The sequence below is a fragment of the Scylla paramamosain genome, chromosome 20 (genome assembly GCF_035594125.1).
Source record: "Scylla paramamosain isolate STU-SP2022 chromosome 20, ASM3559412v1, whole genome shotgun sequence".
Lineage (NCBI taxonomy): Eukaryota > Metazoa > Arthropoda > Malacostraca > Decapoda > Portunidae > Scylla > Scylla paramamosain.
Window position 1 is genome coordinate 12,081,495 of NC_087170.1, and position 27,500 is coordinate 12,108,994.

The 27,500-nt window shown below is 43.7% G+C and overlaps 1 protein-coding gene across 8 annotated transcripts in view; it reads left to right on the plus strand.

The window, feature by feature from the left end:
* LOC135110326 (collagen alpha-1(III) chain-like) overlaps positions 1-27,500 on the plus strand; it is a 99,738-nt gene that overhangs the window by 18,053 nt on the left and 54,185 nt on the right. For 5 of the 8 annotated variants that reach the window (XM_064022550.1, XM_064022556.1, XM_064022557.1 and 2 more), the window contains exons 1-2: positions 4,962-5,065; positions 24,057-24,105. The gene's annotated coding sequence lies outside the window, so the exon portion shown is untranslated. Of the gene's footprint in view, positions 1-4,960; positions 5,066-24,056; positions 24,106-27,500 lie in introns of those variants that run through there. The other 3 variants (XM_064022551.1, XM_064022554.1, XM_064022552.1) reach the window with 3 other exon arrangements.

A 27,500-nucleotide genomic window follows, 5' to 3' on the forward strand; every position in this document is an offset into this window, starting at 1 on the left:
AGTAGTAGTAGTAGTAGTAGTAATAGTAGGAGTAGTAGGAGCCACAGTATCACAAACGGAAATGGTGATAATGATGACGGTTATAACGCGAGTGGTGATGACAGTGACTATGGTGACAGTGGTGGTGATGACAGTGGCAGTGATAGTGTTGGTGACTCGTATAGCCATGGTGTTACAGTAGTGGCAGACGCAGAGGTGGTGACCATAGTAGTGGTGGTGGTGGTGGTGGTGACTGTGGTAGAGAATCAGGCGGCTTTTAGAGCAATAGTTAATCGCTTGTGGTCGATTTTACCTCATTTGATATTTATGTGGTGGTGGTGGTGGTGGTGGTGGTGGTGGTGGTGGTGGTGGTGGTTCTGATATTATTGGCCATGGTTGTGTGTGTGTGTGTGTGTGTGTGTGTGTGTGTGTGTGTGTGTGTGTGTGTGTGTGTAGAATTAAAGTTTCACGTCTGTGCATTTACTTGTTAGTTCGAAGTTCGATATTGCTCTCTCTCTCTCTCTCTCTCTCTCTCTCTCTCTCTCTCTCTCTCTCTCTCTCTCTCTCTCTCTCTCTCTCTCGTGAAGAAGCGGCACGCAATCTCACATCACCACGCATATGTTTACATGAAATACGGTGAATACGCACATAGCCTTGCCTGGAATCACACACACACACACACACACACACACACACACACACACACAGTTTTTTTTATGAATTCATATCGAGACATCTTCTGATTTTGTGTTTGTACTTAATCTTTCATATTATAAGTACCATAGAAGAGGAGGAAGAAGAGGAAGAGGAGGTGGAGGGAGGAATGAATGGAGAGAAGGAGGGAGGGAGGAAAGTCCATTTGAAGGAGGAATAAGAAACAGGAGGAGTAAAGGAGAGGAAGAGGTGAATGAGGAAAAGTAAAGAGGAAGAATAGGGAGGAGGAGGAGAAGGAGGAGGAGGAAGAAGAAGGGGTAGGATACGGAGAAGTGAGAGAAGGGGAGAAGGAAGGAGGGTGAGAGTGGACAGTTGGGGGAGAGGGGAGAGAGATGGTATATGAGGGAGAAACACGCAGCTAACCCCTCACAATTCACCCTCACCCCCACTCACTCCCTCACACTCTCCCTTACTCTTCCTTACACCCCCTCCCCAACCTTCCCTGGACACGATGACGTCACACACACACACACACACACACACACACACACACACACACACACACACACACACACACACACACACACACACACACACACACACACACACACAAGCAAAGAACCAATGTGTGTGTGTGTGTGTGTGTGTGTGTGTGTGTGTGTGTGTGTGTGTAAGACATTATATAAAAAAAAATAAGATTGGGAGAAATGGGTGGGGGTAATGGGTCGAGAGTCAGTGATAGGGGGAGGGTACAAATCGAAGGCGGCAGAGGATATGGGGGGAGGAAGAAGTATATGAGGGAGTCAGTTTTCTGGACGCAATGGGGGAAGAAATGGGAAGAAAATAAGAGCATTAAAACTCGTGGGGGGAGAGAATGGGTTAATGTGATGGGGGAGGTATTATAGTATCGATGTAAATAAAGAATTGAAGACGCGGATGAGAAGAAAAATTTATGCATGGGGTGATATTGGGGTGAAGAAAGTGAGGAGTAATGGGGAGGAAAGAATGGGGAGGTAGTGGAATGACTGACGGGAGGAAATGGAGAGTAGAAAGATGGGGAAAATACTATAGGGGAGAAGATTAGAAGGGGAGCAGGAGGGGAGTTGGGGAGTGTAGTAGGTATGCGAGGGAGAAAAGGGGAAAGAGAGAGAGAGAGAGAGAGAGGGAGTGGGGCTGTATGACGAGGTTAATGGGGGACTATTTACCTTTATAGGGGGAGAAAAAGACCCTGGTGTTGGGGGGTACGTGTGGTAGGTCAACCTTTGGGAGGGGGGAGTATTTTGGGGGGTAGAGGGGTGGTGAGGGGGGGATAGGCGTCGCTATTTGCACTATCGATCCCCAGATTCTTATTAATAATTGATATGAAGTGTCTACGCGGCCGCCCCGTGATGCTGTGTGGGGGGGGGAGGGAGCGGGAAGGGAGTGGGTAGATATGATTGTGATGGGGGGAAAAAGGAACATGCTCGTATGGGGGATAAGGGGGGAGGATGGGGAATGGGGGGAAACATGCTGTGTTGGGAGGGGGGGAACATGCTGTGCTGCGAGGAAGGGATGGAATGGGGGATATGCTAGTATGGAGATGGGGAAGGGGGGAAAGGGGGACATGCTCGTGGGGGGAGGGAAGAAATGGGGTTGACATGCTTGTTAGGGGAATAGGAATGGGGAGGGAGGAGGAAGAGGAGGGGGGCATGGTCGTGTGGGGGTAAGGGAGGGGGGAGACAAGCTGTGTGTGTGTGTCTTGGCAAGGTGGGCGTGTATCCGTCCGCATTGTGTGGGCGTGTCTCAAGGTTTATGCAAGGCTGTGTGGGCGGGCTGGTGTGGTAGTGTGGGGAGTGTGCAAGCGTGGCTCATGGGCGTGGAGGCAGTGTGGGTACATGTAGCAGGCGTGTGGGTGTGTTAATGAGTGGGCGTGTGTGGGTGTGTCGTAAGGATGTGTGCGGGCGCGGCTGATAGGCGTGTAGGTATTGTGGAAGCGTGGAGATGTGAGTTTGTAAGTGATAGTGTAGTGGGCGTGCAGGAGGCGTATGTGGGTGTGTCAGTGTGGGCGTGTGCGGGCGTGAGTTACTCGAGAGGGCGTGGGCGGGTGCGGGAACCAAATTAGTCTTAAGAAAGTGGATTTAGTTTTCTTGTCACTGTGTCTCGAAATGTGGCAACGGCGCGCGCCCTCCTCTTATTTTCGAGCTGATTCCTCCTCCTCCTCCTCCTCCTCCTCCTCCTCCTCCTCCTCCTCCTCCTCCTCCTCCTCCTCCTCCTCCTCCTCCTCCTCCTCCTCCTCCTCCACCGTCTTATTATTATTCTTATTCTTCTGGTTTTCCTTGACTTTGCATTTCGTGGGCGGTGTGTGTGGAGCGTGTGGATGGAATGGGTCTGTGGGCGGTTAAGATTGGAACTTCGCACACACACACACACACACACACACACACACACACACACACACACACACACACACACACACACACACACACACACATATATCATCTCTACTCCTTCAGAAATCGAGGCAGAAGCAGTTAAGGCCGTAGTAGTAGTAGTAGTAGTAGTAGTAGTAGTAGTAGTAGTAGTAGTAGTAGTAGTAACTGTAGCACCAGTAGTAGAAGTATAGATGACCAATATTTATAACAGCGCCCTCTCTCTTCCTCCTTTCCCTTCCTCGAATTGGTTGAGCTTGTGAGAATTACATGTAGTAGTAGTAGTAGTAGTAGTAGTAGTAGTAGTAGTAGTAGTAGTGGTTGTAGTTGTTGTAGAAAAGCCTAGATTATGAGGGCTGGAGATCGATGTGTGTCTCGTCTGGGCGCCGCGAGAGAGAGAGAGAGAGAGAGAGAGAGAGAGAGAGAGAGAGAGAGAGAGAGAGAGAGGCGCTGTCTTGGTTCTTTCTTCTCTTAGTTTCTTCTATTTCTATTGCAACTCCGTCTTTGTTACCACTGGTGCATAGAAATAAAAAGAATTGTTTGTTATTATTATTATTATTATTGTTGTTGTTGTTGTTGTTGTGATGTGATGTGATGTGATGTGATGTGAAGTTTTTAATTTTTCTCCATCTTTTTCTCTCAGTTTTTACATTTTCAAGGCATTTTGTTCTAATTTAAGTTTTGCTCTTATTTTTTTTTTTTTCTTTTTTTTTTAGATGATTTAAGAAGTTTTAGGTCACCAGCTATTCCTAAAATATAGTCTGATGTTAATAGGTTATCTTGTGTGTGTGTGTGTGTGTGTGTGTGTGTGTGTGGGTCGATATGGGTGGGCAGGTAAAGGATAAGAAAGAGGTGTGGGCAGGTAGGAGTGAAGGGGGAAATATTAAGAGGTTGGACAGGTGAAGGGGAAGGAAAGGTTAAGAATAGAAGGATGAAGGGGAAGAGGAGGGTTAGAATAGGTAGATAAAAGGGAAGGAAGGAGTAGAGATAGATGAGAAGAAAGAAGTAAAATATATGAAAGCTAAGAAGATGGAAAGGCGGATAGGTGAGAAAGAAAGGGTAGATAAATGGATAAGGGGAGATGAGGTATGGGTAGGTGTGCCAGGGAAAGGGGTGAGAGTGAGCGGGCAGGTGAGTAAGATGGGGACAGGTAAAGGGAAGGGAAAGGTAAGGTTAGCGAGTGGAGTGTCAACAGGTGAAGGGGAGGGAAGGACAAACAGGTAGGTACAGGTGAGGGGAGGGAGGGAGGGGGATGGGGGGTGTAGAAAGGTAACGAAGAAATACACAGGTAAGGTCAGGTGTATGAGTGTTGGTAGGTACAATACACATTGACTCTCTCTCTCTCTCTCTCTCTCTCTCTCTCTCTCTCTCTCTCTCTCTCTCTCTCTCTCTCTCTCTCTCTCTCTCTCTCTCTCTCTCTCTCTCTCTCCAGTGGTAGATTGAGCGTTTTTTTCTTTTTCTTTTTTTCTTTTTCTTTTTTTTTTCTGTTTGATTTATTCTCGCCTCGATCAGTCTCCTCTACGCTGTGATGGTGAGTGAGTGAGTCATGAGTGTGTGTAGTTACGAGTGTTATATTGCCCTTGTTACCTCTGCCAGAGTGCGTTATGCTGCTGCTGTTTTATTTTTTTCTTTTTCTTTTTTTTTTTTTTTTTTTTTTCTCCACATTCCTGTATTTTTTTTACAATTTTTTTTGTTCGTCTTATTTTTATCGTCATTATTTGTGTTATTTTCAGTAAGTCTTGTACGAATTTATTGTTTATGCCATTATTATTATTATTATTGTTGATGTTGCTGTTGTTGGTGGTGGTGGTGGTTTTTGTTGTTGTTGTTGTTGTTATCATCACTACTATTACTAATATCATAGTAACTTTTTATTACGACTCTCCAGTACAGTACATGCACCTGACAGATATAACATTATAACACCTCTTTTCCTTGTTCCAGGTGAGTATCGGAGGGACAGGTGACGGCGGCAGCGGCGGCGGCGGCGGCGGCGACGGCGGCGTGTTTCGTGGCAATCCTGAGTAAGTGAAGGAAAATGATGAAACGTAATCAAGTAAATATAGAAGTTAGTTTGTAGAGAGAGAGAGAGAGAGAGAGAGAGAGAGAGAGAGAGAGAGAGAGAGAGAGAGAGAGAGAGAGAGAGAGAGACTAACTAACTACATCTTTTAAAACAATGGAGTGAAGCGAGACATACAAACCACAACTTGCATCTCATCATAACTTACACGTGTGATTTTCTGTAAAGGAGCTTAACTGAAAGATTACACAAACTAATAGATAAGGATGACGGGTGGAAGATGGTAGGTATGTTTTGTACAGGAATTGCCACGTGTATGTCTGACGTTATTGTTGAGTTCGGTCATTAAATTAGTTATGTTGTTTTCGGTTAGGTTAGGCAAGTTTGGGTTGGGTTAGATTCGATTAGGTTGGGTTGCATGTGCTAGGGTTGGGTTAGGTTGGGTTGGTTAGGTTAGTTTAGGTTGGGTTAGGTTTGGTTAGGTTAGTTTAGGTTGGGTTTGGTTAGGTTAGGTTAGGTTTGTTTAGGTTAGGTTGGGTTGGTTAGGTTAGGTTAGGTTTGTTAGGTCAGGTTAGGTTGGGTTAGGTTAGGTTAGGTTAGGTTAGGTTTGTTTAGGTTAGGTTGGGTTGGTTAGGTTAGGTTAGGTTTGTTTAGGTTAGGTTGGGTTGGTTAGGTTAGGTTAGGTTTGTTAGGTCAGGTTAGGTTGGGTTGGTTAGGTTGGGTTAGGTTAGGTTTGTTAGGTCAGGTTAGGTTGGGTTAGGTTGGTTAGGTTAGGTTAGGTTTGTTAGGTTAGGTTGGGTTGGTTAGGTTAGGTTGGGTTAGGTTAGGTTTGTTTAGGTTGGGTTGGGTTGGTTAGGTTAGGTTAGGTTTGTTGGGTTGGTTAGGTTAGGTTACGTTAGGTTGGGTTAGGTTAGGTTAGGTTAGGTTAGGTTTGTTGGGTTGGTTAGGTTGAGTTACGTTAGGTTGGGTTAGGTTAGGTTAGGTTAGGTTTGTTGGGTTGGTTAGGTTGGGTTACGTTAGGTTGGGTTAGGTTGGTTAGGTTAGGTTGGGTTAGAAAATAAATTAACAAAATGCATACAACAGAAATGTAAGTCATTGAATAGATATAAAACAAAAAATAAATAAATAAATAGAACTGATAGTGATGAACAGGTATTGTGATGCTCATAATTACGTACAGGTAGACATCACTTGTATATGGTAATGAAAACAGACATACCTTACAACATCTGTGTGTATATAACTTGTATACATATTGCCTGTTTGTCGGTCTGTTTGGTCACGTGTTAGTAGTATAAGAAAGATGCACTTGGTCACACACACACACACACACACACACACACACACACACACACACACACACACACACACACACACACACACACACACACACACACACACACACACACACGTCAGGTAATATTTCACAAACGACTGATTTATCCAAGAGAGTCGTCCATTACAGCGTGGCTAAGTACAGCCTTTTGTCACTGAGTACACTCGTTACAGCCTGCGCAGGAAGGTGGGAAGGGGGGTAGGGGCGAGAAACACACACGGAACACACGCACATATACACACGACACTTGCACTATCACACGCACTTCTGGTCATTCACACACACACACACACACACACACACACACACACACACACACACACACACACACACACACACTGGAGGTACTCGTAGCTGTCCCGTCTCGTGTGCGTGCGTGTGTGTGTATGAGTGATCGATTTTTTTTTTTATTTTTTTTTTACTTATTTTATTTTATTTATTTTTTTTTCACGTCCGCTTTCAAATGTTCAAGGTCATAATATTTCCCTTGCAAGTCATAACGAGTCTTAGTAATGAGGGGAGACGAATATTATCTTGCTCTTCTTCTTCCTCTTCGGGTCTTCTTCCTCAAATCTTCTTCCTCTTCAGTTATTTCATGAATCTTCTTTTGCCTCATTCTTCCTTGTTATTCTCTCTCTCTCTCTCTCTCTCTCTCTCTCTCTCTCTCTCTCTCTCTCTCTCTCTCTCTCTCTCTCTCTCTCTCTCTCTCTCTCTCTCTCTCTCTCTCTCTCTCTCTTTTTCTTATGTTTTCCTCTTCAATAGCTATTTCTCTTCCTCTGGTCTTCCTCTTCTCGCATCCTCTTCCTGGCTTTTGGTCTTGTTCGTGTCTTTCTCTTTTTTTGGGTCTTCTTCCTTTGGTCTTCTTTCTTTATTTTTGTTCTCCACTTGCTCTTATCTTCTGCTTTCTTAGGTCGTCCTCTTTTTTTTTTTTTAAGCCTTCCTCTTCCTTGATTTATTTATTTATTTACTTTTTTTTTTTCTGGGTCTTCCTCTGGTCTGCTTCCTCGGGTCTCTCCTCCTCCTCCTCCTCCTCCTCTGGTTTCCTTCCTACGGTTCTTTTTTTCCTCTTGTGTTCCTCCATTCACTAATCAACAGATAGATTACTAGTTAAACAGACAGTGTGGCAGAGTGAGAAAGCTGATAGATAGATAGATAGATAGATAGATAGATAAATAAATAAATAAATAAACATTAATAAGTAAGGCAGACCAAGGTGCAACAGGAATTACTACTACTAATACTAATACTAATACTAATACTACTACTATCATTATTTATTATGGCATCGGATTCATGTAAGTCTTGTAAACCGCGTTGATTGAACTTTGGATCGCTAATGATGAAAAAGAAACCGAAGATATTGACGGAAAAAAAAAAAATTAGAAACATACATTTTTCCTGTATCTGTATTTTTGGGTCTTCTTTCAACCCTTTCACTGCTAGACAAATCTTTAATGCCTATAACTTTTTTAGACACTATTTTTGTGCTAGGCTCTCGTAAATATTGTTGAAGCTTAAAAACACAAAATTACCTTCTGCTTTCCCCTCTTTTCTCTCCTGCGCCCCCATGCAAAATAGCTTTCACAGTGCTAGGAAGGTTAAGGAAGGATGACCATACAAGCAAAAGGTTAATTGTTAGGTGTATTTTTTATGATTCAAGTGATAATTTAACAAGGACTCTGCATTATCAATAAGAACACGCATGAGAACGTAAATTTTCACCTCTGCCGGGCGTGAAAAGTGTTTATGAGAGGCCAGAGTGCTTGATAATACATGCCCAGTGCCCGCTAACAAGTAACCACCCACACGCTACCTAAACTTATTGATTTATCGAGTCCTCAACACTTTAACCTTTCCCGCGCGCTGATGGAGTTGTCTCAGTCCCGTGACGCAAAAACTAGACGTGGCGTGGTGCAGGGTACGTATCTCTCTCTCTCTCTCTCTCTCTCTCTCTCTCTCTCTCTCTCTCTCTCTCTCTCTCTCTCTCTCTCTCTCTCTCTCTCTCTCTCTCTCTCATTAACTTGTTTTGTGTATGATATTCCTCTTTGTTATTTTAATTTTCTTTCAGTTTATTTAATTAATTCAGTTTTATTTATTTATTTTTGCTACATTATAATATTTTCTCCTCCCCTGACCAGCAGCATATGACCCTGGTGCTGCGGTGCCTTGAGTCAGTCAGTCAAGTAATCAGTCAATCAGTTAAGCAATCATCAGCAACCGGTCATTCAGTTAGTTTAGTAGACACTCATTCATTCATTCAGTCTGTCAGGTATTCCGTCATTCAGTCATCAGTTAGTCAAGTAATCAGTCAGTCAGTCATTAGTCAGTCAAATAATCAGTCAATAAATCCTTAACACCCCAGAAATTTCTCCCTCCATCACCGCCACCCATCTTAACCCTTTCACGCCTTCACTGCGGCGTCAACAACTTACTGCACCAAAATCACGGTACATACAAAATCTTCACATACACAAGAAAGAAAAGAATGAAAAGAGTAGGTTTTCCAGTGTGTGGCCAGATTAGTGTTCAGAGATTCCTGTAGAGGTAAAAAAATAAATAAAATAAATAAATAAATAAATAAGTGCCTGGTTAGTAATTAAGAAAGCGATGAGTTATATACGAGTGAAAGGATTAGAGAGGTTTCCCCTATCTTCCCTCCCTTAGTACTCTCTCTCTCTCTCTCTCTCTCTCTCTCTCTCTCTCTCTCTCTCTCTCTCTCTCTCTCTCTCTCTCTCTCTCTCTCTCTCTCTCTCTCTCTCTCTCTCTCTCTCTCTCTCTCTCTCTCACCAAAGTTGCTTCCTCATCCCCTCCCCTCACTCTCCCCCATATTCTCCCCATTTCTCTAGTCTCCTTATAATCTCCACATCTGCTCCTCTTTCTCAGCTTCATCCGTCTTGTGAGCCAGGCCCGCACGCACGCACACACGCACACACACGATTAGTTGAATGATGAATTACATATGCATTACTTCACTGGCAGGATGACACGATGGACTTGGTGGTGGTGGTGGTGGTGGTGGTGGTGGTGGTGGCGGTGGTGGTGGTGGTGGTGGTCGGTCGCGTGCAGTACTGATACTCATAAGAAAAAACGGAAAATGTGAAGGTGCTTTCCGTAGTAGTAGTAGTAGTAGTAGTAGTAGTAGTAGTAGTAGTAGTGGTAGTAGTGGTTGTGGTTTTTGTTGTACAGTTCAAAGAAGTACGTCAGAAAAATAATTACTACTACTGCTACTACTATCACCACCACCACGACTACTACTACTACTACTACTACTACTACTACTACTACTACTACTACTACTACTACTACTAGACAACCACCTCCATCCATCACATCCCATCCCAGGCCTTGGTCGTCGCGCTACTCTCAATACAAATCAGTCCACGAATCCGCGTATCCATTCCTATTCGATTTACAGACGTGACATTCAATCGGACTGCGTGACATACTTTCGGGGGGACGGTACACGCGCATACGTAAGCAAGATTATTACATCGAGCCGCATCCGTCAGTAAATATTTCCAGGTACACGCGGACCGAAGATTTACTGCATGGGAGGAACGAATTGGCAAGCAGAGTAGGATGGTGGTTGTCAAAGCTGGCCATCTCAAGGGGCTGTTTGAGATCCACGTTAATTTCAGTATATCACGTTCTTAAATAGAGTGTATAGGTTTTTATTTTTATATATTTAGTTTTTTTTTTTTTTTTTTTTTTTTCAACTTTTAAGAGGTCGAATTTAATAACTGTCTCCTTTTCATGTATAAAGCAGTCTGATGTATTACGTTCATAAAGTGTTTCTCTCTCTCTCTCTCTCTCTCTCTCTCTCTCTCTCTCTCTCTCTCTCTCTCTCTCTCTCTCTCTCTCTCTCTCTCTCTCTCTCTCTCTCTCTCTCTCTCTCTCTCTCCCCCCGTACCTTTTAAGAAATCGAAATTAAAAACTGTCTCCCTCTCATAAGTAAAGCAGAAAAGTTGTGATTTTGGGACTAATCTAATTTCAATACATCGTTTTCATAAACAAAATGCTTGAGTTTTTTTTTTACAGTTTTGAAGAAATCGAAACAAAAATGCTTTCTTTCAATATTTAGAGCAGAAAAGTTGAGGTGAATTTTGGGCCACTCAGGCTGGAGAAGGACAAGAGCAACAACACCAGTAGAAGCGCCGTGTTGGGGGAGAATTTATCCAAGAAAAAAAAACACTGAAAATTCCTTGGCAGTTGATGAGTGTGATGATCCTGTGTTTGCAGTTGTCCTTTCACTGTTGTGGTTCCCCTTGGTCATCTTTCATAGCACTGCGAGAGAAAATGTCTCCATAGATTAGCGCAAAACAAATACGAGATTAATCTACGACACTAGTACAAAAATACCAATATCTAAAAAGTAGATAATTATGGAGGGAAAAAGTGTCTAGTATAGAAAATTTGACGTATTTTTCTTTGTGCAGTAAGGGCTTCATGGGGAAAAAAAAACTTAGGCAGTTACCCCGCAAGTAATTTAATCCTCACTCTTTATAAAGGATTATTTATACAAAACTTTGTCGTATAATGAAGCTTCTGTGATTTATTGGGAGTTTGTGTTTGCAGTGACCATGACAACAGCAGCAGCGATGACGACGATAAACATAAACACGGCGCCAGCAACACGGTGATAACGTCAACACAACACCTCGGCGGGGACGTGCACACAAACACGGCGGGGCGGCGTGAACAGAACCACACAAACAAAAAGCTTGACAACCATAACAATACTTGCGTGAAAACAATAATAACAACAAGAGCTTTGGCGACCCTCACCTGTTGTTGTTACCGTGGGAAAATATTTGTGTTTTGCGTATTGCTTGCTGCGGCTGCTAACACTGCTGCCTGCCTGCCTGCCGTTGCTGCTGCTGCTGTTACTACTACTACTACTACTACTGATTGCTGCTGCTGCTGCTACTATTACTGTTATTACTGGCTGTTGCTGCTGCTACTACTGCTGCTACACTTACTGGCTGCTGCTACTATTACTACTGCTAGTTTTACTACTACTACTACTGCTACTACTACTACTTCTACGTCGCCGCCGCCGCCGCCGCCGCCGCTGCCGCTGCCACTGAGGAAATCAACATTTTCACACAATTTTTCCTTCCCTTAATTTTTTTGTCTTGAATTCCCTTTTTTGTAATAATCATATACTTACGTTGCATTTTTTTTCTCACGAGGAGATTCACCTGAGAGAGAGAGAGAGAGAGAGAGAGAGAGAGAGAGAGAGAGAGAGAGAGAGAGAGAGAGAATCTATACTGATATTTGGTTTTAAATGATTTTCACAGCTTCGTGTGAATTTTGGTGCTAGGTGTACGATGGGAGACAGTGGTGGTTATGGTGATGACAGTATTAGTAGCTGTTGTTGTTGTTGTTGTTGTTGTTGTTGTTGTTGTTGTTGTTGTTCTTCTTCTTCTTCTTCTTCTTCTTCTTCTTCTTCTTCTTCTTCTTCTTCTTCTTCTTCTTCTTCTTCTTCTTCCTCCTCCTCCTCCTCCTCCTCCTCCTCCTCCTCCTCCTCCTCCATGTCGGTAATGGCGCTGGTCTCGTCTCCTCCGCGCCACACACGTAACATTTATCCGGGAAGGAAGGAAAGGAGGAGGAGGAATGAGCGACAGTCGGCAAACCACACCGCCGCGTCAGTAGCCTCGTGTCCTTGGCGGCGGGAGGCGCGGCGCAGCAGGGGAGTGGCCACAGAGGTCACGAGATCGCGCCTCCCCTCCATGTAGTCGCACGATGAAGGGGGACAGCGCTCACTAGGCTGTATTTTCACTCTTGTTAGCGCCTTGGTCTCTGTTGTGAAGCCTCGCGGCGTCTTGGGACCATATTCTGAAACACTTCCGCGCCTCACCTCTACCACTCTTTCCAAAGGCTGTAGTTGGAGTTACGCGAGGTTTTAAGGATTTTTTTTTTTTTTTTTTTTTTTTTTTTTGTGTGTGTGTGTGTGTGTGTGGTTCTAGTGACAGATTGACAAGATCGTTACATTATTGATAAGGAAAAGCCTCCCTATTGTGAAGCTTCGCGGCGTCTTGTACTATGAAACATTTCCTCATAACCCCATCACCGCCACCACCACCACCATCACCACCACCACTTTTAAAAGCTCTAGTTGGAGTTACATGGGATTTTAATGATGTTTTTTTGTCGTTCTAATGACAAGACAGTGACATTATTAACAGGGGAAACACTCTTGAGAACCCGGCTTATCATCTCTGTGGTCTTGAAAAAAATAGTCGTGGTGAAGGAGCAGAGCATTTCTGAATACGGGTCTTATTGCGGTAACCTTGACAGGCTTGGTGGAAGTTAGTCTTTTCAAGGGTTTTCCCATGATTCTAGTGTTTCAGCAGACCTTGTTGGAGTGTATTGGTGTCTTCAGGTGTGTTGCCGTGATTCTAATGGCAGTTAACAAGAAGTCTGCACCATTATTGGGGAAAACACGCATGGAAACCTGAATGATCATATCTTTGTCCTTTGAATGTTTTCCTCATGAGAAACTGAAGCGTTCGAGAATACAAACTTTAGATCAAAACTGCTTGGCGAAGGTCTTGGTAACTTCTTGTCTATCTCTGAGCTGACAAATATTTCCAAACTGCGACGTTACAGATATGAAACTGCAGAGATGACACAAGGCGGTACTGATGGCATGATTCACCACAGGATTAAGGAAAGTAAGGTGGTTAGAGGGTAAGGATGTTTGGTGTTAGTGCCTCAGTGCTGCACCCCGCGTGGTTACCAGTACTTCGTGACTGCTTAGAATAGGTAACACAAAACGCCGCCAGTCATTTAATCATTCACCACACTGTTTGGGAAGTAAGTCTGTTAGATGGTAAGGATGAGGGGTGACAGTTTCTTCCTTCAGTACTTAATGACGGTGCATAGAATAGATAACAAAAGACGGTACCAGTAATATAAGTAATTAGTAATATAAGTAATTGTTTACCAGTGTTAGTTAGACTTTCTGAAGCAAATAGCTGTTAGAGAGAGAGAGAGAGAGAGAGAGAGAGAGAGAGAGAGAGAGAGAGAGAGAGAGAGAGAGAGAGACGTTAATACACTGTGACGATTATTATCAGTATCACTCCACGCCCCCCAAAATAAAAGGATAAATAAAATAGTTGTGGTTATTTTTATTAATTTACGCGTGTCTTTATCGTTTTATTATTTGGCCAAGAACCACAAAATTGTACAAATAAAAGAAGAAAGTGCCATCTTAATTAGGCTTGTGAGTTGTTTATGAGAGAGAGAGAGAGAGAGAGAGAGAGAGAGAGAGAGAGAGAGAGAGAGAGAGAGAGAGAGAGAGAGAGAGGCTAGCTTTATTTTTATTTGGTTTGTTAAGTTTTATTATAGAAGTTTGGTCCGTTAAAATGTCTAATTATGTAGTTAATTGACTTTTTATTTAGTTTATCTTTGTTTTTTTTTTTTTTTTTTATTAACAGTGTTGTTCTCGCTTGTGTCTCCAGTTAAGTGGCGCGATTCGTTCATGATCTACTTATGTTATACTTTCCCAGTGAAGATTTGGTCAATGTGTGTAATGAGTTTGTGTTTAATTTCTAACTTTCCTTGCACTTTTCTTGGTCTTGACGCGACGAGCAGCTGTGGGTTTGTTTACTTCTGTACAGGTGGTGAGTGTAGTGTTTGGCCTTTCTTGGTTTTTTGTTTATTATTATTTTCTTCACTTGTGCCTCTCGTATCGTCGCTTCGTGAGTTGCTTGGTTCCTTTCACTGCTAGCTAACATCCTTCGCTAATCACTGGGCGCCATAATACCCATCAGTCAGTCAATCCATATCTAATCTCCATTCACTGTGAGGCATTTATCTTTTGTTCCACAGCCACCTCTAGATATTTCACTGGCTAGGAATTGCGAAAATCTATCCTTTTCATCCCTTTCTTTGTTACAGACACTTATAAAGATTTCTTATATTCTTTTTAGGGTCGAGAATTCTTCCATGTCGCAGGGAAAGGGTTAAGTTGGCCTTTCTTGATCTCTCAGTGGGCCTTTTCTTTTTTCATCTTTTTTATTGCTCTAAGCCAGTGTCCCTCTTACATAAAAAACAAATGTATATATTCCCACTCTGCAACATGGAGGTCATATGGCGCCGTTTCTTGGTAAATGCAACGTACTTATCATCGATAGCGGAAATCCCTTTAACAGGTGCACAGCAAAGGCCAGCATTCAGAGACGCTTGGCTTTCTCACCACGATTATTTTCAGAGGTCACAGAGGTGATTACCAGGCTTCTCAAGAGTGTTTCCCGTGTTGATAATGCAGACATGTCATTCTCTCAATAGAACCGTAAAAACTGTAAAAAAACTGTGCCACTTCAACTAGAACCTTTTGAAAATAGTCGAGGTGCGGGCGGAAGTGTTTGAGAGTACGGTACAAAGAACGAGGCTTGTGTAAGATCAACAGTGCGGAAGTTATGAGGTCCGTTCAGCTCAGATCTCCGTCAGAGAAAGCAGTACATGGTGGAAAGAAATAGAAGGTGGATGAAGACACTGCGAAACTGAATTGACGAACGCTTTATGGATTCTTCAGCAATAAGTGTCTTCTCTCTCCCATGGCCCAGTGGGTAGAGTGACGGTCCTGGGAACATTGAGTGTTGGGCGCCACCGTTCAAATCCCACTAGGTACTTAAAAAAAAAAAAAAAATTAATTAATTAAAAAAATAAGGTCTGATATAAAAAATCTCTCTCTCTCTCTCTCTCTCTCTCTCTCTCTCTCTCTCTCTCTCTCTCTCTCTCTCTCTCTCTCTCTCTCTCTCTCTCTCTCTCTCTCTCTCTCTCTCTCTCTCTCTCTCTCTCTCGACTAAACTCTTTAGCACGAAAAAAGAAATTGCTAGATAAATAAACACAAATCCAGAAGGAATATTAAGTTATATTTAGCATTGGTCACACCTCACGTAGACTTGTAGACTAGTGTATGCAGTTGTGGTCCCTGTATTATAGAGAGATGTACTGCAGGTCTGCGAGAATCAGTACAGAGGTGAATATTCTTGCCTTCTTGTTGAGGCAGTACAGAGGAGGATATTGTCACGTCCCTGTTGAAGCAGCACTGAGGAGGATATTCTTGCATCCCTCGAGTCAGTTCAGAGTAGAATATTCTTATGCTCCTGTTGAGTCAGTACTTTTCAGTGTTGTGAGGAGAAGGTGTTGGTGTGCAATACATGGAGGCGCCGCCACACACACACACACACACACACACACACACACACACACACACACACACACACACACACACACACACACACACACACACACACACACACACACACACACACATCATCCGCGTCTCAGAGACATGCTGCCGCCCGACGCGCCTCGCCCTGTCCGTGCCACCAGACACCACAACAAAATAACGCCCCTGAAGGCGCCGCGCACGGACCGGTACAGACTCAGTGCGATTCCCACCATGGTGCGAGCCATCAATCGATAGTATTTCCCTCCTAGATTAGTCTTACCGTTAGGATTAATGTTAAGTTTTTCCCCATCCCCTATGTACATTTTCAGTTTGTCAACTGCCTAAATAATAAACCGTTTATTATTATTATTATTATTACACACACACACACACACACACACACACACACACACACACACGGCATCAGTGCACGCTTAATAAGGTAGAGATTGAAGGCTTAGTATGTTCGTCTTTTTTTTTCTTTTCTTTTTTTTTTTATCATTATGTAAGAGTGGCACTGGCCTAGGAAAAAATAAATAAAATGAAAAAATAAAAGAAGGTTCAGTGATGGTGCCTGTCCCTGTAGAGTCTAGTCTGGCAAGGATTATCCAGACTGGGACTCCGAGGCTCGTGTTTGGAGGCGCCATTTTGAATTTGTGAGTGACATGTGTAGATGTGTGTGTGTGTGTGTGTGTGTGTGTGTGTGTGTGTGTGTGTGTGTGTGTGTGTGTGTGTGTGTGTGTGTGTGTGTGTGTGTGTGTGTTAGGGACAGGTAAATACTACTGAGAAAACTTTAACTTGGGTGATGGAAACGCAAAACTGTATTTATTTATTTATTATTATTATTATTTATTTATTTATTTATTTATTTATTTATTTATTTGTTTTACTTGAGGATTAACCATGTTGTCAAAATAGTTCACCAGTTTTCTATATATTTTTTTTATTAATTTCTTACACCAGGTTAGATTGTTTCCATCTTATGTCTCTCTTTCCCTGGCTATCATCATTTTTTTCATTTATTTATTTTTTCCTCCCTACAAGCAATAATGTATGTACTCCTCTTCCTCTGTCTTCTCCTAATTCTCCTTCTTATTCCACGCTTTTCACTTCATTCCTTCCCCCAAAACTTTACTTCCTCCCTCCTTCGCTCTCCTTCCCTTCTTCTCTCTACATAAACACGTGTTGTTGTGTGAAGGAAGAGAGTGGCGGGGCAGATTCAAAGCCCATATCGTGGATCACAGTAGCGTCTTTGTGGTCTGGCTTATAATGACTCCATCTGTTTATTCAGTCGTTTAATTTTCTAGTATATGCTGTGTTAAGTGCAAACTGTGGTGTGTATTCGTGTAGCTGTCTGTCCGTGTGTCTGTGTGTCCGTGTGTTGGTGCATCTGTTGCGTGGTGGTGAGTGAAGGGAGGGGGTGAGGTGGGTCTGTGGGAAAGGAGGGGATGGGGATATGATGGGGGGAGGGTTTATCAGAAGGGAGGGGAAGAGAGTGTCAAGTGCTTGGTGCTTGGTAGAGAGAGAGAGAGAGAGAGAGAGAGAGAGAGAGAGAGAGAGAGAGAGAGAGAGAGAGAGAGAGAGAGAGAGATTGTTCTTCTGCTCCTCTTAGTTCTGGGTAGTAATGGATGGCTGTTGTCTTTGTCATCATCATCATCATCATCATCATCATCGTCGTCGTCGTCACGCTCATCTTGTTATAGTTGTTGTTATTGTTGTTGTTGTTGTTGTTGTTGTTGTTGTTGTTGTTGTTGTTGTTGTTGATCTTCTTCTTCTTCTTCTTCTTCTTCTTCTTCTTCTTCTTCTTCTTCTTCTTCTTCTTCTTCTTCTTCTTCTTCTTCTTCTTCTTCTTCTTCTTCTTCTTCTTCTTCTTCTTCTTCTTCTTCTTCTTCTTCTTCTTCTTCTTCTTCTTCTTCTTCTTCTTCTTCTTCTTCTTCTTCTTCTTCTTCTTCTTCTCCTCCTCCTCCTCCTCCTCCTCCTCCTCCTCCTCCTCCTCCTCCTCCTCCTCGTAATCAGCCAGTCAGCCAATGAGTCCAGCAGTGCAGTGAGCAGCGGGTCATGACAGGCAGTGACGCAACCCCGTGAGTCCTGAAGGCTTGGACTTTGCACGGGCTATCTGTTTATTTATTTATTTATTTATTTATTTATTTATTTATTTATTTATTAGGTCACGGGGATGATTAGTCGTGTTCTTGCAATGCTTCTTTTTATTTATTTTTATTAATGGTCTAAGATTTTTTTTTTGGGGGGAGGGGAGAATGAAGGATTATAATGGAGAAAATAAAAAAAGAAAGAAAAACGGGAAAAGCAGGATTGGGAATTCAAAAAGGTGGAGATTATGAAAATGTGCGTGATGGCGAAAGAGGAAAGAAGGAAAGAAAAGAAAGAAATTTTGATAATAAAAAAAAATTCCGATACTGGAAATTAAAAGTAAAAAGAAAGTAAAGAAAAAAAAAACGTGCGCGTGTGTGTGTGTGTGTGTGTGTGTGTGTGTGTGTGTGTGTGTGTGTGTGTGTGATGACGGGGAAAATAAAAACGCAAGAAAAAAAGAAGAAATATGCGTAAAAAAATTCCTTGCGATGCTGAAAAAAATAAGAAAAACGAAAGAAAAAGAAAATGAATGAAAAATGTGTGCATTGCTGACATCCATCTCTCTCTCTCTCTCTCTCTCTCTCTCTCTCTCTCTCTCTCTCTCTCTCTCTCTCTCTCTCTCTCTCTCTCTCTCTCTCTCTCTCTCTCTCTCTCTCTTTCAATTATCCTCCAGCGATCTTCCCTCTAGCTTGCGTCTCGTCCCTTTCCGCTTACCCTTATCCCCCCTCTCCCTCTCTCCCCCTGACCTTGTATTTGCATGAGTGATCCTGTGGCGTGGAGGGCAGCGAGGCGTGTGTCGCGGGGGTGTGGTGGTGGTGGTTGCGCTGGACACCTTAACAGCTCCACGGTTTAATGAAGTCGTATTGAAACTACCACGATTGTTCTTGCCTTAGGGAGAAGAATAGGAAATAAGGAAGGGGGGCGAATATAGAGGAATGGAGAATAGGGGAGAGAAGAATGTAGGGGAATGTGGGGTAAGGAAGGGATGTAGAAGATTGGGGAAGGGGAGGAGGAGAGGAACGCAGAGGAATGGGAAGGAGGAATGGGGGGAAGAAACAGGAAAAGAGAAGGGTGTGAACATAGAAAATTAGGGAAGAGGGTAGAGAGAAATATTTATGACTGGGGAAGAAGACGGAAGGGGAAAGGTAGGAATATAGAGAAATGGGGAAAGAGGGATGGGATGGGATGGGATGGGGATGGGGAAGCGGAGAAATTGGGAAGAATAAGGACATACAAACCTACACCATCCACATACAAACAGCAGCGGCTCTCCACCTCCTCATCCACCTCCACCTCCACCAGGGCATTGATTAGCGATACAACCAAACATAAACAAACCAAACAAAAGAATTAGTTACCGGGGGATCCATGGCGACGCCCGCTTCATCTATACATTTATTTCCACACGGCGAGGCAGCGGTGGGCGCATCGCCCACCGCTGCCTCGCCGTGTGTGGCTGCCTCAGGAGATGGGGGTTGACCGCTGCTTCAGGAGGCGTTGGGAAGTGGGGTGGGCAGGCAGGAGCTTAGATACACACGTGAGGTCGCTGGCAGGAGGACTAGGGTTGTTAGGTTGGGTTTGGTTACGTTAGGTTAGGTTGGGTTAGGTTAGGTTAGGTTAGATTAGGTTGGGTTAGGTTGGGTTAGGTTAGGTTGGGTTAGGTTAGGTTGGGTTGGGTTAGGTTGGGTTGGGTTAGGTTGGGTTGGGTTGGGTTGGGTTGGGTTAGGTTAGGTTGGGTTAGGTTCGGTTAGGTTGGGTTAGGTTGGGTTGGGTTAGGTTAGGTTGGGTTAGGTTGGGTTAGGTTAGGTTGGGTTAGGTTGGGTTGGGTTAGGTTGGGTTAGGTTGGGTTAGGTTAGGTTAGGTTAGATTAGGTTGGGTTAGGTTCGGTTGGGTTAGGTTGGGTTGGGTTAGGTTGGGTTAGGTTAGGTTGGGTTAGGTTAGGTTAGATTAGGTTGGGTTAGGTTAGGTTGGGTTAGGTTGGGTTGGGTTAGGTTGGGTTAGGTTGGGTTAGGTTAGGTTGGGTTAGGTTGGGTTGGGTTAGGTTGGGTTAGGTTGGGTTAGGTTGGGTTAGGTTAGGTTAGATTAGGTTGGGTTAGGTTAGGTTAGATTAGGTTGGGTTAGGTTGGGTTAGGTTGGGTTGGGTTAGGTTGGGTTAGGTTAGGTTGGGCTTGGTTTGATTTGATTTGAGTTTGGTTGTGCATAAGTTCTTGAGAATTTTGTTTACGTCACCCTTTTTATATCTCCTTTGCCACTTAAAGTCCTTTAGTAGCAGTAGTACTAGTAGTAGTAGTAGAAGTAGTGTAGTAATAAAAGTAGTAGTAGTAGTAGTAGTACTGGTGGTGGTGGTAGTAGTAGTATTTGGAAGCCCCTGGAGGCTTGACCTGAGGAAGGGCGGCGCCAGGTAAACCAGAAACGTGTCGGTAACAAGGAGGGGAACAGGTTGGAAAAAAGTGTAGTGAGGGGGAGCGGCGCGCCAGGCGAAGCCAGGTGTGTGTGTGTGTGTGTGTGTGTGTGTGTGTGTGTGTGTGTGTGTGTGTGTGTGTGTGAAAAGGCAGGGGAGATGGAAAGGCTAGTCCATTACTGACTAAAAGGTGACTGCAACTCTCTCTCTCTCTCTCTCTCTCTCTCTCTCTCTCTCTCTCTCTCTCTCTCTCTCTCTCTCTCTCTCTCTCTCTCTCTCTCTCTCTCTCTCTCTCTCTCTCTCTCCTGATCAAGCATACACAGGAACTTATTACCAGAGAGAAGCAAAGAAGAACCCCAGCGAGTTATGCAAGATCACACTTGCGAGGCGCCGATTGTAGAAGCAGTGTGTTGCTGTCTTAGTGTTATTTCCACAGTATTTGAGGGAACCCGGTGTAAGGATGTGTTACTGCCAAGAAATACCTCCCGCTGCTGCTCCCTAATGCTTCATATCGGGAACACAATTGTCGTGGAACAATTTTTTTTACTTTTTGCTGTAGTTTAACTTCAAATATCAGTTGTATTTTAAGTATTAGTGTTGAAAATTTGTGAATACTGTACCAGTGTAATCTCGAGTCTCGGTGACGAGGGAAGCAGTTGGCTGAAAGTCTGAGTGTTGTTACTATCTGTAGACACACCTGGATTGCGACGAGTGGCTTCTCTGTAGCATTAATTCACGAAAAGTATTGCCGGTGGTACAAAGCGTGGTTCGCCGCCTTGATGTTTCTCGGGCCGGGTTGGCGGGCGGCGAGTGGGGCGGCGTGCGGCGGCGGGCGGGACACAGGCCGCCCGTGCCGCCGCAACAAGAGCCCCACGAAGTGCCGGCGTGCCGCTTCGCTTGGTGAATGTAAACACAGTTATTGTCTACATACGCGCACGTCCATCTTGAGCCTTCAGCTGGTGTGGTTCAGCGTGACTTGAGGAACGAAGCCTTGTAAAATTACTCGACTGACAAAATTAACTTCAAAGTGGTGACGTGTCCGGTCTGCTTCGTGAATATAAGCAGAATTGTTGTCTTAAGACGTTCGCTCTCATCCTCCAGCTGTTGTCTTTTAGCCTGACTGGAGACGAAGCCTTGTAAAAATAAAACTGACGTAGTTAAAGAAATGCAGAATGGAGACACGTCCGGTACACTGTGACATAAACAGAATTATTGCCAAGGTGCGGCTGTTGACTTTTTAGCGTGACTTGTTAAAGAAAAAAGATAAATAAATAAATAAACAAGATAAATAAAAATAAAGCTTATCTTGTAAATTAGACAGTGGAGGAGGTTAAAGAAATGCAGCAAAGTGGTGGTATGTCCGGTGTGCTCTGTGAATATAAACAGAATGGTCGTGTGGATAATTGTGTTGATAATGCTCCTCTATGTCCTTAACTGTTCTCCAGCGTCACTTGAGAAACGCAGCCTTGTAAAACAGTTGATTGGTGAAGTTAAAGAAATGCAAATTGTTGGCATGTTCAGTCTGATTAGTAAACATAAACATAATTATTGCCTTGTACGTTCATCCTTACCCAAGTGGAGAGTGAAAATAGTAGCCACGTAAGACAATAGATCCGTGTCACGTTAAGGAACCAGACAGTAAAACAATAAAACAATTAGACAGTAAAACACTAAAATGATAAATCACAGCAACCAGACATTGACGCTTCAAGGGAGGAGTGTTTGAATGAGTGTGTGATTGATGAGAAAAAAAATGTACTTGAAGAGGGAAAAATGTTTGGCATTAATGAAAATACACATGATGCTTAAGGGAAAAATAGTGAAAGTGGCTTAACTTAAACTCTTTACACTTCTTAACAATTTTTTTCCCATTACCATTCCAAGGTATTTAGACTCAATTTTGTACTAGTTTTAACCCTTTCTGTGTGATATCCACCCGTTCACAACATTAGAGGCGCAATACAAAACCTTTACAAACACTTACAGGAAAGAGAAGAGAGGATGAAATAACTCTCCAGTGTCTTCCCTTTAGAAATGGCTACAGAACAAAATAAATAAATAAATAAATAAATAAATAAAAAAACATCTCCAGTGGTTTGCGACGAAGACAACGTGTGCCAAACAGCAGTCAGAGAGTTAATAGCTTTGTATCCTAGAAAAGACAACATTACCTTCTTATTCTCTCTCTTTTAATGTCCATGAAGCGATTGTTAGAGTGTGAACAAAGGACGACCTCAAAATTTGTAGCGTGAACAAGAGCGTGGCGGTGAAAGGGGTAGTGGCGGCGTGACGTCCTGCAGGGAGTGTCGTGGAGTGTCCTGGGAGGTGTGCAGGACGCCGGCAGGTACAGTGTGTCCTTGCTGGGGGTATAGGTTGGGGAGGAAATTAATAAAGAAATGAAAAAAAAAGAGTCTAGAAAATCGATAAATGAAAGTTTAAATGATTCTAGAAAAGTAAAAATATCAATCTTATCACTCTTATTATTTTTTTCTCCATCCCGAATAAAGAAATACACCGCACAGAAACAGGCCAATGTTCCGCCGCCGTGCCGCCTTCAGGTGTGGGAGGCGTGACGCTGTGGTGCTGTAATGCTGTGGTGGCTGGTGGTGCAGTGAATGGGTGGCGTAATACGTGACGCAGCGTGGGTGACGTAACTAACACACGCGGTGACCTCACTGAAGCAGAGGGAAGGCCGCGGTGGGGTCAACAATGGCCTGCAGGGAGATGGTGGTGGTGGTGGTGGTGGTGATGGTGGTGATGGTGGTGTGACAATGGCAAGACGAGATGAAGATGTGTGTTGTGTTAGTGACCTGGATCTTTGTACATGACGCAGTGCAATGCCGCCACCGCCTCGTAACTGTACTGGAAACTACGTATACAGCCACGGACATCGGAAGAGTACCGCGCCGCTCCCACTGGTGTGTGTGTGTGTGTGTGTGTGTGTGTGTGTGTGTGTGTGTGTGTAAGTCCTGCAGTATTAACCCCTTGACTGCTATTTGACTGATTTCCTGAATTACTAATCATTCTGGGATATTTTTACTTTTTCTACCGCCACCTCCAATCTTTAAATTCGGTAGAAATTGCAGAATATGTTATTTTTATTATTCCTTCTTACTTGTAGATGGTTATAAACACTTTGTTACTGCTGGTGATGTTAAGTGTGTGTGTGTGTGTGTGTGTGTGTGTGTGTGTGTGTGTGTGTGTGTGTGTGTGTGTGTGTGTGTGTGTGCTGGAAGTCTTGTGTTGTCAAGGTTCTAATTGAGGGAGAGGAGGAAACATAGAAGTGAATGTAGAATGTTACTCGATGTGTGACTGAGATTGTACAGTGCCACGTGTTGAGACAAGTGTTGTGTGGGGATTAGATAGATAGATAGATCATTGACCACAGCAAGCATTATACAAGACAAGGATAGACCACCACCACCACCACCACCACCACATCTCGGGTTTGTATATGAAACTCTACCAACACCTCACTTTAAAGGGATTAATGTATGACGTATGAATGATGACTAGTATTACCACCACCAGCACCACCATCACCACCACCTCCGCCGCCGCCGCTAAGCCTCAGTCACGCCCATTCTGTGAGGTCTGGTGATGTTCGTTCCTCATTGTGTCTCGGAAGGCTGCAGCGTGGCCTCTTCATCCCGCCAGCTGTGAAGTGAAGGGCTTTGCTCCACTAGAATATCCTGGTCCTTTGTGCGTTACTCGGAATTAGTTAGGTGGTAGTAGTAGTAGTAGTAGTAGTAGTAGTAGTAGTAGTAGTAGTTTTTTTCTATTTATTTATTCTACTTTACATAACGAATATAGAAAAAAAAAGTAATATAATCTACACCAAAGCGAACATTATATTGAAGTGGACTCTCTTTACTCGTTAAATAATGATAATAGTAATGATAATAATGATAATAGTAATAATAATAATAATAATAATAATAATAATAATAATAATAATAATAATGATTTTCCTCTCCCTTCAGACTCTCCCGTCGCCCGCCATGACCACCACTACCTCTTGTAGACGCCCAGGTGAGTGTGTTTATCTGTGTGTGTGTGTGTGTGTGTGTGTGTGTGTGTGTGTGTGTGTGTGTGTGTGTGTGTGTGTGTGTGTGTGTGTGTGTTTGTCGCGGGTATTGATGGATGACAAACTTAACGTGTGTGTTCTTGTCATTAAGTTAAACGTCACTCTCCTCCTCCTCCTCCTCCTCCTCCTCCTCCTCCTCCTCCTCCTCCTCCTCCTCCTCCTCCTCCTCCTCTTCACCACCTTTCATACTATTTACTAAACTTCCCCTTCCTTTCCTCTTTATTTCTCTCTCTCTCTCTCTCTCTCTCTCTCTCTCTCTCTCTCTCTCTCTCTCTCTCTCTCTCTCTCTCTCTCTCTCTCTCTCGAAAACACATGAAAACCGCAGTAACTTCCACTAGAGGCTGTTGAAAGTTGCCAAGATCAGGTGCCGAGAAGTTTAAGAATACCTAACCTAAGTCTGCTAAGCGTCTCTTCGTCAGCAGATCAGTGAAGGTAAAGTAACCTAACCTAACCTAACCTAGCCTAACCTAACCTAACCCAACCTAACCTAACTTATGCTAACTTAACTGAGTCTAATCTAATCTTACCTAACACTTTCACTTGGGTATGCACTAATTCACAGCACTAAAAGCAATGTATGGAGTCCTTATAAGTGTCTACAAGAAAGAAAAGGCATAGAAAAGAATAGATTTTGTCACTTATTTAACCCTCTCACTGTTGTCAATCTTTCTTATAACTATCTACACCTTTTAAAAGACTTATTTATATATTTATTTATTTATTTATTTATTTATTTATTTGTTTATTTATTTATTTTTTGCACTACAGTCTCTTATAAACATACTTCTGAAACTTAGCAAAGATGATATTAATCTCTTTGTTTTTTTCTTGTTTTTTTTGTTATGTCTATTCAAACGACTTATTAAAGCGATCCGAATGCAAATATAAAACGATGAAAGGAGTGAAAGGGTGAAACACGTGCCAGAAAGGGTTAACTTAAGACTGATAGGGAAATATGAAGCACAATGGGGATAAATAAATACAACAGGTTAAACTTGGACCTTCTGACCACGAGATGCAAAGGGAAATAAGTCAATTAACCTTTCTAGCTTTTTTTTTTTTTTTTTTTTTTTTTTTTTTTTTCTCAAGAGCTCTTTCTCTTCCTGCACTTTTCACTGTTTCTTATGGGAGAGTCAATTACCAGCCAGGCTTTGCTCTTGTTTTCTTTTGCTTTTTTTGTTTTGTACAGTCTCCCCCTCCTGTCCTCTCCACGTGAGTCTAAGGTCTCTCTCTCTCTCTCTCTCTCTCTCTCTCTCTCTCTCTCTCTCTCTCTCTCTCTCTCTCTCTCTCTCTCTCTCTCTCTCTCTCTCTCTCTCTCTCCATTTAATATTTTCCAACTTTCTCAGCTTTCTCCTTCTCTCTTCTCTCTTTTCTCCATTCCTCAACTCATCACCTTCTCTTACTCCCACAGACCTTTACTCCTCCTCCTCCTCCTCCTCCTCCTCCTCCTCCTCCTCCTCCTCCTCCTCAACACGTCTTCATATCTTCCCAACGCTCACTCGAAACCCTCTATCCCTCCCTCTCCTTTCCTCCATCCCTCCCTCTCCCAACTCCTCAGTCACTCCATCCTCACTCCTCTAAACTCCCTCATAACACTCACCACCACCACCACCACTCACTCCTTCCCTCTTACTCCCCCCACCCCCATCTCCCCGCCACACCTGGACTGCACTTAGGGAGAAAAAAAAAAAGAGGGAAAAAAGAGAGGGAGAGGAAGCCATTTTTGTATCCTGGGCTGTATTCAAGCTGTTAGCGAACTGATGGTGAGCATTGCAATATTGTGGTGATTGTGAGGGAGGTAACCTTGATGGGAGGGAGAGGGAGAGGGAGAGGGAGAGAGGGGGTGAATTATAAGGAGAGGTGTTGTCGAGGTAGTGAAGAGTGGTGATAGCGGTGGTGGTGGTGGTGGTGGGTAGGGTTGGAGGAAGGGGGGTTGTGGTGGTGGGGGTGATGGGGGGAAAGGTTTGTGGTGGTAGTAGTTCAGGACATCCGGTAGTAGGGGCAGGAGGAGGCGCAGGAGGAGGAGGAAGGAGAATAATTATAGTTCAGTTGGTAGGTAATTTCTTCTTCCGATTGTTTGTGGCTGAATGATTTTACCTCCTCCTCCTCCTCCTCCTCCTCCTCCTCCTCCTCCTCCTCCTCCTCCTCCTCCTCCTCCTCCTCCTCCTCCTGCATGGGTCTTCTTCCCTTCCTGCCAGCCCCGGATAGAGGACAAGTGGGTGGGTGGGAAGGAGTCTCCGCCTTGCCTATCTATCCCACGTGTCATTTCAGGCCAGTTATTGTACTCCATCGCTGACAGCCTCGTAAGGGCCAACAGGTCAGCTGCTGTTTTGTTTTTCTCCACTGTTACTTGGTGTTACTTGTTACTCCTACACACACACACACACACACACACACACACACACACACACACACACACACACACACACACACACACACACACACACACACACACACACACACACACACACACACACACACTCATATTTGTCTCCTCTTCTCCTTTTCTGCGCTCTCCTTCTTCAGTTATTCTTTACATTTCTTCATCATGCTATCTCCTCCTCCTCCTCCTCCTCCTCCTCCTCCTCCTCCTCCTCCTCCTCCTCCTCCTCCTCCTCCTCCTCCTCCTCCTCCTCCTCCTCCATGCATAACTCATCTCTCATTCGTCAAGTGTTTCATGATGCGTTGTTAGCACAAGCTCTCTCTCTCTCTCTCTCTCTCTCTCTCTCTCTCTCTCTCTCTCTCTCTCTCTCTCTCTCTCTCTCTCTCTCTCTCTCTCTCTCTCTCTCTGCTGTTTGTCATACTTCGTCGTGTTGTTAATGTTGTTGACCTGTGTTGTTTGCGTTGTTTGTGGTGGTGGTGGTGGTGGTGGTGGTGGTGATGGTGTTTCTGACCCCAAAATAGTGGTTATGGTGATGGCGGGTGTTGCTGCGGTGTGTGTGTGTATGTGTGTGTGTGTGTCTGGCTGGTTGGTTACTGAGGGGCTCCTTGTCTTGTTCCCCCCCCCTCACCAGCGCCCCTACCACCACCACCACCACTACCACCACCACCACCACCGGATCATGATAGCTGCTGCCCGCCTTTCACACACTCTTCCTTACGCTTGGGAAATGAAATGATGCATGAAGACTAGCAAATAAAGAAAGTAAAGCACACTGAGGACAGACAGAATGAAGACACAGTAAGAGAAGACACATTAAAATAACGAATAGAAAGAAAAATACTATAGACGAAATATGAGGGATTATAATTTACTTCAAAATACCACTCACACACATGCGGAGAGAGAGAGAGAGAGAGAGAGAGAGAGAGAGAGAGAGAGAGAGAGAGAGAGAGAGAG